This window comes from Diuraphis noxia, unplaced genomic scaffold (genome assembly GCF_037042655.1).
Source record: "Diuraphis noxia isolate RWA-SAM2 unplaced genomic scaffold, SU_Dnox_SAM2 contig0003, whole genome shotgun sequence".
In the NCBI taxonomy this organism is placed as follows: domain Eukaryota; kingdom Metazoa; phylum Arthropoda; class Insecta; order Hemiptera; family Aphididae; genus Diuraphis; species Diuraphis noxia.
In genome coordinates, this window is record NW_028301713.1 from 44,155,224 (window position 1) to 44,168,996 (window position 13,773).

A 13,773-nucleotide genomic window follows, 5' to 3' on the forward strand; every position below is an offset into this window, starting at 1 on the left:
TTCATGCTAGAGACCAACAAATGAAGGATTTGAACCAAGAACCATAAAAAGTATTAAATCTAGCTTATTCAACATTTTAATTTAAAAAAACTATACTTAGGCGCCTATTAACGAAATAATAAATGTAGGTATACATACTGTATGCATTATAGAGACTAACATAAGATCTAAATAAACAATATAAAACAAATAAATAAATAACATACTGTCGTTTATGAGCTGAAGACTATATAGAGTTTTGATACACTTTACAAAATTCCACTAAACATTATGTAATTTAATAGTTTCTTTTAATTTTCCGAGAACAAATTATTACCGAACTGTTAAGTAAAAATAAATTTAATTCTTAAAAACATTAAAACAATACCCAGTGGAGTCTATTTAAAAACTAAAATAATAGAAAGCGATATTTTGATTTAATAAGCCGTATGTTGAATAGTGTGTAATATTAAATTTTTAACTATAATTATTAGTAAGCGACCGAATGTCAAGCACGGATATCGGGAATCAACTGACTGACGGCAATTTACAAGTTACAATATTCGTTTGATAAAAAGTGGCTACCAAGTGATAGCGCCGCACGTTTCTAGAAATCATATGGCCCATACAGTGTAACCAATGAGTAAACTGTTACAATAATTATGCTGTATCGCATAAAAAATTAATATGCCACGTTTAATTCCAACTTACGAGTTACGATTTATGAGAACGGGATCAGAGCCAAAAGACATCGAAATCACAAATGACACACAACTATACATACATTTTAAGGTATGCTATAATGATGTATAAATATGTAATTAACCCTTACTCTCAAATTACTCAAAAACTATTATAACAAATTGTTGTAACACAAATTCAACATTATCACCTACATATAGGTACGTATTTGTACGTTGTACTTCACAGTGGTATAATACCCATCACACTATCAAAGTAAATAATTATTTTATTATTACGATATTTGGTCTGCTGTATATTAGGTAGGTATCTAGAGAATCACTTTACCTAATGGATGTGTTAAATTTGAATGAATTATTTAAAATCATTACCTATGTATCATTTTGTATTAACAGCAATTACTTGTTAGTTGTTATATATCTATTAAAATTGATTATATATAGCATAATACTATTGTCTAATCGAAAATCTTACTTAATTTAAGTATATTAGATACTAACAGTCAACAGAGTACAGCTGATTACTATTATAAATTATTATTTATTAACCTGAACTGGCTGAACTTCCGCTCGAATTCTCTCAGCGAGCATAAGTGGGATTAAGGGGAGAGGATTTAGCACCCAGTCTTAAAAAAATTATTCAATTGTTACCTAAATATCAATAAACCTTTCAAAATTCAACTGTAACTATAATTTAAAAAAATTTACAATTATTTTATATTTCATATATTATATAATAAATATTGTAGTAAATCCTTTTTTTTTGCGTACCACTTGAGTATATATTATTATCAATCAGTCGACGTACCACCACAGTTTGAGAACCACTGGTAAATACCATTTACTATAATATACCTGCAGTATTTGTTTTTAAGAAAATGATTTATTGGTACAATTATTAAACATAATTTTAATTTTTTTTAGTTTATGTGCTATGCATAATCTTATTATTGTGAAAAATTAAACTTGAGTAAATAAATAATTGTTTTTTTTTTGTATATTTCTTTTATATCTTTAAGTTAATATAATGTATGGAAATGAGGGGGGCAACGCCCCAACGAGTTACTTCAGTGGCGTATTTAGGGAGGGGCCCATAGGGGTCCGGGCCCCCCCTTGGCCCGTGTAGTACATATTATAATAGTATAACACAATACTACTCAGTAATCGATACTTTTATTGTTGTATTATACTTTAATACTTTATAATGTATGATTAAATAATGATTTGATATGAAAACCAAAATAAAAATGGTAAATTGTTAATTCGCATTATTTTGCGATACCCAGTAAAATATAAATAGCAAAAGATAAAATCGATAATGGATTATTGTATCTAGATTCTAGACTATACTGTTTCTCTGGAACCGATCGATACCGCAAACGCGTTGCTCAGTTTCAGTTGCTGTTTAATTGCCGATAAAACACAATATAGTATGATCCTAGTCTAATCGTGTAGTTACTATAGTTGTGAATAACGTATTCTTTTACTTGTCAATGCATTGTTTATAAGTTATAACTTAACTATTTACTTGTGTATATATTTTAATATTTGTATAAATTGACAACCGAATTTAAAAATAATATGCAACAAAATAAAAGAACATCGAAGATAACTAATTTTTTTAACTCAACACAAAAACAAATTAAAACAGAATCTAACGACGTCGTGGATGACGGACAACAGCAGTCACAGTCTGACTCACAGAGACTAATTTCAACGGAAATCAAGAAGGTATTATATTATAAAATAAATAAGCAAGACTGTAGGTATATACGCTATACGTAATGTCGCAATGATACTATTGAGTAGTATTTGAGTAATATGACGTTTAGTTTTTCAAATATTAAAAATCTTAATGTCTCAGAGATTGCGCTAAAGAAATATTAGAGCTGCACATACTTTTTGTTTTACAGAAGTAAAAAAATTTGATCATTATCATATTATAATCATAATAATTTAAGTGCTGAATTACACATGTGGAGAAATCAATGGAAGGACACAGTAAACGTACCACAATCTGCAATTGAAGCAATACAGCACTGCGAAGATCTTTTTCCGAACATTAAAACACTTTTACAGTTGTTCTCCACACTACCAGTTACTTCTGCCACTCCAGAACGCACGTTTTCTACTCTTAAAAGAATAAAAACTTACCTGAGATCAACAATATCCCAAAAAAGGCTAAATGGCTTGGCTTTAACAAACATTAATAAGGAAGAAAATGTAACTGTGGAGGAAATAGCACAAGATTTCATAAAAATCTCCGCCAGGAGAATGCAACTTCAAGACTGGTCAAAATAATAGACATTACTTAAATTGTACATGCTTTAATATAAGTACTTTAATTGTCTTAATCTTAATTAAATATAAAATATAATATACTAAAACGTATGATTTTGGTGTTATATCTGGTGGGCCCCTCCCTTGAGATATTTCTGGCTACGCCACTGAGTTACTTATAATTTAATTACAGCACCCCAAACATTTAAGCTTTATAATTGCACCCTTGTCAGTGAAGCCCAGTATCTATTCTTCAGAGAATGTCACATAAACAAATCAAATTAATTAGTTGATTATGTAAGAAAAACGATTCTGAGTGAAGAATCTATTTAAGTAATTTATGAATGATAACACATAAAACATTATACATTATATTTATATACGTTATCTACTCAGTAGACTCCACTGTATTACTATAATGTGTTTTACCAAACAAATTGCATTTCAGAATAATATTTTTTAAATTAAAACAAAATTAACTTTGTTTAAAATTGTTGATTCTTAGCTATAAAAATTGAAAGTTCTAACATTTTTAAATACAAACTGATTTGCTAACTTTTAAAAATGTTTATAAAAACATTCGATGAAAATTGTATGTACCTTTACCTATCTATAGTTATTTTTTTAGTTACACCAAAAATCAAAATTGATTATATCAAACACTGATTTTACGTAAGAATCTCTTGCTCCGCTTATTAGAGTCTACACTAGATATTGCAGATTAATACAAATACATATAATATACGAATTACGAGGTGTGTTCAGCAATTTAGTGAACACCAAAAAGTAAATTCCTCGGCTGGATTATGTTAAATAAATCAATTTTTTTTTAACAAGCTAGTGGTAGGTATATAAATATTCATTTTCAGATAAATTTCAAATTTTTAACCCTCTCGGTACGCGCATGCGCTACGCAACTTTTTTTTTTATAGCAACTAGTATTTTTAACACCAAATTCGGATAGATTAAATTTTTTTAAGTCATTTTGACCAATTGACCATGGCTATAACCAAAAAGACTGAATGTGAGCCATTCTAATTTTAATAAATAATACATTTTTAAAATTCATTATAAAATGCATAAACCATTTATAATTATTTATTATTGATTACTTTTTGAATATTTTTACGTATTTTTTTTTTCGATACGTGTTATAAATAAGATTAACATACCTAATATGGATATAAAATTATTTAATTGAAATTTATTACAACTGTATACGTAAAAATATTTAAAAAGTAATCAATAATAAATAATTATAAATGAATAAATGGTTTTATGCATTTTTATTTTTTTTTTATTTTTTTTTTTTATTGAGCATATTTACATCGACAACAAAGGCCATTATAGTTACACTTATTTATACAGTAATTATATAATATAATATATATTGATACAATGGAAAGTTATTAATTTGGATAAAATATTTTTTATATAAGATTGAACAATTTTGTTTTTCTTAAAAAATTAATTATATCTAGGTTATTATCATGAATAGGTCCGAGTGTGGAGTCGAGGTTGAATGATCTTTTATGTTCGGCGCGTTCTTGGTTGCATGTATATTAGACATTTATACATTTAATAATGAATTTTAAAAATGTATTATTTATTAAAATTTGAATGGTTCTCATTCGGACAATTTTGGCTTTAGAGCCATGATTAATCAGTCAAAATGCCTTAAAAAATCCAGTCTATCCGAATTTGGTATCAAAAATACCAGCTGCTATTAAAAAAAATAATAAGTTGCATTGCGCATGAGTATACCGAGAGGGTTAAGAATTTGAAAATAATTTGAAAATGTGTATTTATATACCACTAGCTTATTAAAAAAAATTCGATTTATTCCAACATAATCCGACCTAGAAATTCAGTGTTCCCTAAATTAATGAACACACGATAGAAGATATTATATTTAAAAAATATTTTCTTTGTTTTTATGGTGTAAGCTAAGAACATTAACACTACTTTTCTTTATATCATTAACTAGATCCCAAATTAAGTAGAAAAAATTTTTAATACTATTTCTGAAAATTAAAATTAAAAATCTATACATCTGTATATAATAACATTATAATGTCTATCCGTGGTAGATCAGCTAATTGAGAGATATAAACTGTAGTTTTTAAATATTTTGAAAGATTATACGATACGACCGATACGTATAATACAAGTTATTACACCTACCTTATTAGTTATTTATAAAAAAAATATTTTGTTTTATTTGTGTTGAATACAAATTTTTAATGTAGAAATAATCATTTATATAGACATATAGACATATAGTATAAATCTTAATACTAATAGAAAAAAATTTAAAAATATTAAACAAAAATATTAGAATGTTGATTATTATATTTAATTACATAGCATTTGTATATTCCACGGTTGAAATTGTATTACAGTCAATTCAATTTATTTTCAATCAAAAACTTGAATTAGCTAGAACTTCAAAACTTTTTGCATACAAACCCCAATACTCAATGATTATACAACAATTTATTAAGTACTCAAAACACCGGTGCTAATTATTTTTTTTATTTTTTGTTTATCCTGTAAACCTTTCTTTGAATTCAAATTCAGGAGCACTGATTATGGTTCTGTAACTGACTTGTTACATTCAAATATTCTGAGGTTGTTTTAGATTCTGAACGAAGTGATGAATGTATTGATTTTACAATAATATGTATTTTTTTTTGTGTCTGAGTACAGCATAACTAGTCAAAATGATGCTTCAATTTCAAACTTTGGGGGTGGTTTCCGATGAAAAAGTGAATATCCTTGGTGCATTATAGAGGTCAAAAGTAAAACATTTTCCAACAATTTAAAAAAAAAAAATCGAGAAAAAGAAAAAAAAAAGTGACAGAAAAACGGGAATTTTTACGCAAAACTAGTTTTCGACCAAATCGATTTTTTATATGGTTGTAATTCAAAAACTAATCACTGTACATACTTGAAATTTTCACCGAATTTTTATGTTAGTGGTATCTATATACAGTTTAATCTTCAAACATTTTTAACTTTTTTTGAGTTATTTATAGACCACTGAAATTTTCGATTTTTATGAGAATTTTTTTTTGAAGTGTCAGTAAAAAATTTTGGATGACCAAAAAAAGTGGAAAAGTGAATACAAGGTTCCTTATGAGTTGTTCTTATTTTAGCTAAAAAAAATTAAAAATCGTTAGATACAATTATATTTTATAAGTGTTTATAGTTCAAATTTTTACGAAATCTGTCGAAAACGCGAAAATTTGCAAGTAATAATTTTGAAGTTGAAAAATCATAAAAAATTTTGTGTTTATAACTAAGGATTGGTAATTCTCGAATCGATGTGGAAATGAGGACTGCAAACCTAATTAAAGCAGCGGAACCGATTGGATTAAAAGTCAATCATGAAAAGACTAAATACCTAGTAGTATCAAGAGAAGAGAGAGCTCTAGATGATATGCTAGTGGATGGATATGTCTTCCAACAAGTAACGGATTTCAAGTATCTAGGAACTAATATAAACAACCGTAACAATATGCACAACGAAATCAAATTGAGAATTGCATCAGGGAACAAGGGATATTATGCACTCGAAACTTTTGTCCAGGAAGTCAAAAGAATATTTATATTCCAGCTTTTTACGACCGGTCTTGACGTATGGCTGTGAAACCTGGTCGGTAACTAAGGGAGATGAAGAGAAGCTAAACATATTTGAAAGAAAAGTACTACGTCGAATCTATGGCCCTGTAATTGATAATGGTGAATATAGGAGAAGAACTAACCAATAAATGTACCAAATGTTTAAGAAACCCATTATAAGTGCGTATCTAAAAAGTAAAAGGTTGGAATGGGTGGGTCATATTTGGAGATCGGAAGGTGTTGCAAAAAATCTATTCACTGGAAGACTAAACGGTAAAAGACCTAGGGGTCGACCAAGACAAAGATGGGTGGACAGAGTGAAAACGGATCTCACGGAAATCTCAGAAGATTTAATAAGGATTGAAGATAGCGAAGATAGGAATAGGTGGAAAGATGTGGTTGAGGCAGCGAAGGTCCTAAATGGACTGTAAAAGCTAAAAAAAAAAAAAAAGTAAGGATTAAAAATACAACACTAAGTTTTCCATAAGTTTTTCTTCAAGTAGCTATAGAGAAAACTCGAAGCATCATTATAGGAAACATATTAAGCGCGTTTGAATCTTAAATTTTTACGAAATAGCGTAACGATAACGATTTATCCTCAAACGATTTTAAACATTTGTTATTATTCAAAAAGTATGAGTCGTAGATACTTGAAAATTTTACCAGTTATTTATATTGGCATTTTCTTTACATGATTTAATTTTCAATATATTTTGTTTTTGAGATATTTATAGACAACTGAAATTTTCAATTTTTTTGAAGTGTCGATAAAATTTTTTTGGCCCAACCAAAGTACTTGAAAATTTAATACATTAATACAAAGTTCCTCATAAGTTATTCCTATAGTGATTAAAAAATTATAAGTACTAAGTTTTCCATAAGTTTTGCTTTAAATAGCTATAAAGGAAATTTGAAACGTCATTATAGGAAAAATGTTTTGAGCGTTAGAGTTTTAAATTTTTATGAAATCGCGTTACGATAATGATTTATCCTCAAACCAGGTATATGTATACCTATGATACTATTATAAGGTATTATGAATTATGATAACTACATATGACGTAATGTTTTGGAAAAATTCATTAACCATGCCTTATGCAAGATTGGTCCTAATTGAAAAATAAAATATTTGTTTCAAAATAGAATATATTATGACAATATTTAAATGTAATATAATATATCCTAGACTGACAAATCATCTCCGTTCAGAATCGTTTTTCGTATACAATATTACCTATCATTGCGTTCAAATCTAACCTACCCTAGTCAGAGTTCCACCCCACCACCTAATGTATAGCAGAGCGGTACCCACTTACTCGCTTTTTTTTATTGAGTGTCACTGTTTCATTCATTTTTACTAAAGAAAATATTATTAATTCAAAATAATATAAGTTGCTTACTATTCTAAATTATTCCCAATTCCCAAATGCTAAAAATATCATAAAAAAACAAAATTTAATATTTAGAGGAAATACTATGATACTCTTATATGCATACATTTATTGGACAAACTTTTAAAAGTAGGTCAATGCTTTTACTTCAATAAGTCATAATTTTAACTAGGTATACTAAATTTTAACTACATTCTGGTGTTGAACCTAACCACTAACCAGTTACAACTTTTATTGTACAACGTAACTATATATGTCTAAATAGCATATACCTGGGATACCTCATTTAAAAAAAAATATTATGGGTATAGGTAATTGAGAATATTTTTCATCAAAAAAAATTGTAAAGGTAAAGTTATTTCTTTTTTATATTATACCATTTAAATAAAAACAAATGTTGAAGTTATTCAAGTTACATAATAGTCGCAGCTATACGTCGAAATGAAAATCTTGAGTTTTATTGTTTTATAAATAATATTGCGTAATACTAATATGGTTAAATGAATACATTAATTTAACCTATAAATAATTTTTCGATTAATTTATGAGTACATATATTTTATTTATTTACTTATTTGTTATAATTTACAACAAAAAATATTTGCACTAATATCAAAAATGATCCAATTACAAATTCTTGATATGTTGACTGATGATGAGATGGGGGTGTCCAGAGAAACCATGGATAATTCGAACTTTAAACGATTATTAATTAAAATAACTGCAAGTGACTTTAGGATATTTTTAAATTACTGTAGAAGTGTTGAACAACTCGTGAGGTAAATCGTACCAGATTTATAAAGATTAGTTCATAAGGTATTTAAATTGAAAATGTTATGGGTTTCAACGTAAAAATAATTTTCAATATTTTAAAAATACCTGTCTAATATGCAACAAGAGTATTGTAAATTGTAATAATATCCACTAACTGATCTTGTACGCCGTTACCGATGAAAAAAAATTAAATAATGTCACTAAAGTTACCTACTATATACATCCCCTGTATTCCGATAAATGTAGGCTGTAATGTGTAATTTTTACAAGGAGCTTTTTGTAGTTAGGAAAGCTAATTCAGGAAGTATTTGTATTTTTAAGTCATTGAAGAGTAAGTGGTTAATACTAACGTACCTGTATAGATACTATCTGTTATCTGTTACTACTTAACTACTTGTCTACATATTAATACTATGACTTTCAATTATTATTCTATATAGAAACATAAATATATTGTAATTTACAAAATTATTACCCTATTTAATATAATAATATATATTATAAGAAATTACAAACAAAACAATTGACAAATTATAAAATAACTTCATAGAGACAAAAATATAATATATTCAATTATTTTTATGATGTTTGCATCATTAATTTACAATATTATCCTATTTCAATTATATATTATATTTCAATATGTTTTGTTTTTATAACTGTTTTAATTTATTCATGAATCACAACTCATGAAGTACCTAATTAATATATTATAATATCATAATTATTCATAAGAATTTCAAAATTATATGGTGACAAAATATTTTTAATGCATACTAAATATAATAAATTTGTGAATGTGATAATTTATTCTGTCTTCTAAGTGAGAGAAACTGATTGCTATTAATAAATAGCATTAAAATGGTGGTGTACATAAGCCAATAGGTTTGTTCAAAATAAATAATTCAATATAGCAACCCTTTTAACTATATTTTAATTTTAAATATATTATAATTTATGAGATTTTATTAACTGTTCAATCTTCTATACTACAATCACAATAATTCACAACTATTTGAGGCCCCGGTGCAAGAATAATTTAGTGGTCTTTGCTATGTGTACTGTTTGTTGGCATAGAACATAATTGGAGGTGACTTTGCACGTTTGTTTAAAGTGAGCCTGCCACAGCAGTTTTATTTAATGTTATACTTATTATTTATATCATAATAAGTATAATGTATATATTATATATTTATATGAGTATATAAATCGATATAGATACTTAGATTTTTATTGCCAGAAAGTTGTTATCAATTGTTTACAACAGATAATATTTCAGACCATTGTGCACTGGTTAAATGTGAATAACGAAGTGACAAATTCTCAAAATTTTAAAATTGGTTTAAAATTTTGCACCGTTGTTTATATACAACGTATAAGTAGGTACCTATGTTAAAAATGGCCGTACAAAATAAATATTTTATTATTTATTCATCTTTCAATAACATAATGGTCTCCCAAATCCTAGAAACCATTGACTAAGTTCATGGCCATGAACTCACAATTTACAATAAAATATTTAAAGTATATGGTAACTATTAACTATAAGTTAACTTATAGGTTAACTTGTATATAAAAGTATAAATAAAATTATAAAATAAATAAATTTCAACTTACCTATATCAACATTTTTTTTTTTTTTAATTTATTAGAAAATACAATATCACATAATGAGCACGTGGCATAGAACTGAACACTCACATCATCAAGAGTGTATGAAAGTTCAAAATAAGCTTATAGCAACGACACAGAAATTGGTGTTCACCAACGATTCACGTAGGTATAATAGGTATGTAGTATAAACTCTAAAGGTTTAATTAAAATACATTAAAATGTTCAATTTTTATAACTAACAATTTAAATTTAAAACAAAAAAACAAGTATTATTGTCATACCTACTGCAGTATTATCTGCAGTACAACTTATCTTATAATAAAAAAAAAATTACTTTAGTTATCAAAATAATATCATACAAATTATACTTAATATACTGCATTCTATACTGTGTTATAGGCTGACAGGCCGTCTTCGTTCAGAACTGTTTTTTGTATAAAATGATTATTAAATTCGAACCTAACACATTAATTACAGTGACTTTCTAAACATCTGTGTTCAGCAGAGCATTACCCACTTCCTCGTTTTTTTTTATTGATCAGCTCGATATCATATGTACCAATAGGCGAAAAATCATATAACGATAAACGAGAAATCACTGAGTCCCGAGTGGTAGCTGTGATCAATATATTTCTCATAATAGTAAGATTTAATACATGTTAAAATAACTTATAAATATTGGAGGGAAATAAAATAGCACAGTTGTGCACTTATAATATATATAAAACCGTGAATACGTGTACTGTACTTTAAGACGTTTATGAGTTAAATGCATTCTCAATCTCAAGTCGTCAAGTATACAATAATATGCTTTGGGTCAACATATGAAATATCAAACAATCTTATACAAGTATTTATAATTATTGTCGTTGATCAAGCGACCGGACGCCAGAGGTATCACGAGTGAACAAAAAAAACAAGCATGGATGGCCAGCAATAAGCGATGACGCGATGTACGGTTAATCGTGTATTATAGATAAAATTGCGTGACTTAATGCTTACAATAGTACCTACAATACATAAAAATCATAACAGTATTTGACAATAATATCATGCGGGCATTTTTATAACTATTTATTTAAAAATAACGCTAGCTTATTAATTACATTAAATGTAATATATTCTTTGATTTTCTTTAAGGAGTATATCAGATTATATATTTTTTATTGTGTATGATTAAATGATGAGTAATAATTTAATACAGACTTGGGAGTTGGGACAACGTATATTATTAGATATCGTATATTGTTGTTGCATAGGTAATTGAAGAAATTATTAATTTTCAAATCGAAATTTACTGTAAATTACAAGTACCTACTCGTATATATCGAACTATCAAATTTATAATATAATTGGGTTTAAAGATCTATACATGAAATCAAAATTATTCAGATAAAGTCTCATGTAGATTGATAGAAACTAATAAAATAGAATCATTGTTAAAATGGATATAATATCTTCCAATATCATTTATATTCATAAACATTGACGTAATATTTTTAGATTCTGAGCGGAAGCAATGAATGTATTGATCTTACAATGATATGATGTGTGTTTTTATATTTATTTATTTATTTTGTGTCTGTGTACATTATAAGTTGTCGAAATATTGCTTCGATTTTCAACTTCAATAGCTTTTTTGGCTGGAAAGTGAGTCTATTTGGTGTATTGGGGAAGTAAAATTTTGAAATTCTTAGTAGTTTTCAGAAACACCGGGAAAAACAAAAAATTAAGGAAAAACGGAAATTTTTAGGCAAAATCAATTTTTGAGAAATCGATTTTAAATATTGGTGTAACTCTAAAACAAATAACCGAGACACATGAAACATTCACTGAATGTTTATACTGCAATTTTCTATACTTGATAAAATTTTCAAAATATTTTAAATTTCTTTAAATTATTTATAGAAGTTTGAAAGTTTCAATCTTTTTAGTTTTTTTTTTTTATATATATATATAAATGACATTACAATAATTTACTGATACCTATATTATTATTCAAAAACAAACAATTTTAGAAATATTTCAATAATTATCAATAAAATATTATTCATTGGGTCAAAAAACTTGAAAACTTTAAACAAGGTACCCCATGCATACGTTGATATAAAAGCAGTTAAAAAATATTAAAAATACAAAAGCACGTTTTTTTTTTTAATAACCGTTTTAAATTCAAATTTCGACAAAATTTACTTAATTAAAAATTTAAAAATTATTTAGTAGTTAAAAGTTTATGAAACGTTTAACTTTAATAGCTAAGGATTGAAAATTTTAAACAAGGCTCCACGTAAGTAAGTAATTCTGTAACAAAAAACTTTAAAAACACAGTTTTTATAGTTATTTTAAGTTAAAATTTGAAGGAAATAAGATATTAAACAAACAAGAATAACAATTTTAGTAATATTATTGTAATTTAAAAATATTAGTCGTGGGTATTTAAAATTTCTATAATATACTTTATATTCTAATTTTATTAATAGTATAATTTATTTTTTTTATACTACGAATGACTGCAGTCATTGAATGAGTCGGATACATATAGTAAATCTGATTTAATTTATTTGGAATTCATATTGTAGGTAGGTATACCTAAATTTTTTTGATAATTACAATATAATTAATATGGTATAACATTCCTAGACTGACAAACCGTCTCCACTCAGTATCGTTTTTCGTACCTGTTACATGATATTACGAGTATATCGTTGAATTCAAATGTCATACCATCAATTACAGTAACCCGTTTGTTAAACTACTGTTTAGTAGAGCGACACTCACTTATTCGCTTTTTTCAAAGTTTAGTTTTGTGCTTGATATAACATTTGAACAATATTAATTTAGGTTCGGGTATGAATTCTTCTTCAAATTCTTATTCTATCCCAACATGGCAACATGTAAATTTTTAACATAATAAAATTTATAAGTTTGGTTGGGCTCGTCCTAAAAAATCAGGGTTTATAATATATCACTGTACTATAATAATAATTTTTATTATAAGCTTTAAAGTTTTAACAGAAGTATAATTCTTTAATTTATCTTAGAATCTTGGTAATGCCATAAATATTTGTACGGTACATCGGTATATTTAATTTTCTTCTATTTTTCTATTTTTTTTTTTTTTAGAAATGTTCAAAGAAATTCGTACTTTAAAAGTTTTGTATGACCTTTATTACATAGATTGATAATCAGGTTTATATTTTTATACTTTTATAAGAGGTAATTTTTGGTTTCCCTAGTAGTTTTTCTAACTGTTAGAAAAAACTTCCGACATCTGCGTCAAATGATTTTGAAGAAATATCAGCAAGAGCCAAGAACAGATCAAACTTCATACTAAGCTAAGAATCATTTCTGAATGTAATGAACGATAATTTACCATTTCTTGTAAATTCAACATTATAGAACATCTCTAA

The 13,773-nt window shown here is 26.6% G+C and overlaps 1 protein-coding gene and 1 long non-coding RNA gene across 4 annotated transcripts in view; one reads left to right on the forward strand and one right to left on the reverse strand.

Annotated features, from left to right (window-relative positions):
* Nucleotides 1-521, reverse strand: part of Fur2 (furin-like protease 2) — a 140,248-nt gene extending 139,727 nt beyond the window's left edge. For all 3 annotated transcript variants that reach the window (XR_016190777.1, XM_089222394.1, XM_089222393.1), the window contains exon 1: nt 207-521. The gene's annotated coding sequence lies outside the window, so the exon portion shown is untranslated. The remainder of the gene's footprint in view (nt 1-206) is intronic.
* Nucleotides 522-666: 145 nt separating this feature from the next.
* LOC149057422 (uncharacterized) lies at nt 667-10,566 on the forward strand. The gene is made up of 2 exons (XR_016190913.1): nt 667-771; nt 10,402-10,566. It is a non-coding gene; the product is annotated as an uncharacterized LOC149057422 (long non-coding RNA).
* The last annotated feature ends 3,207 nt before the right edge of the window (nt 10,567-13,773 follow it).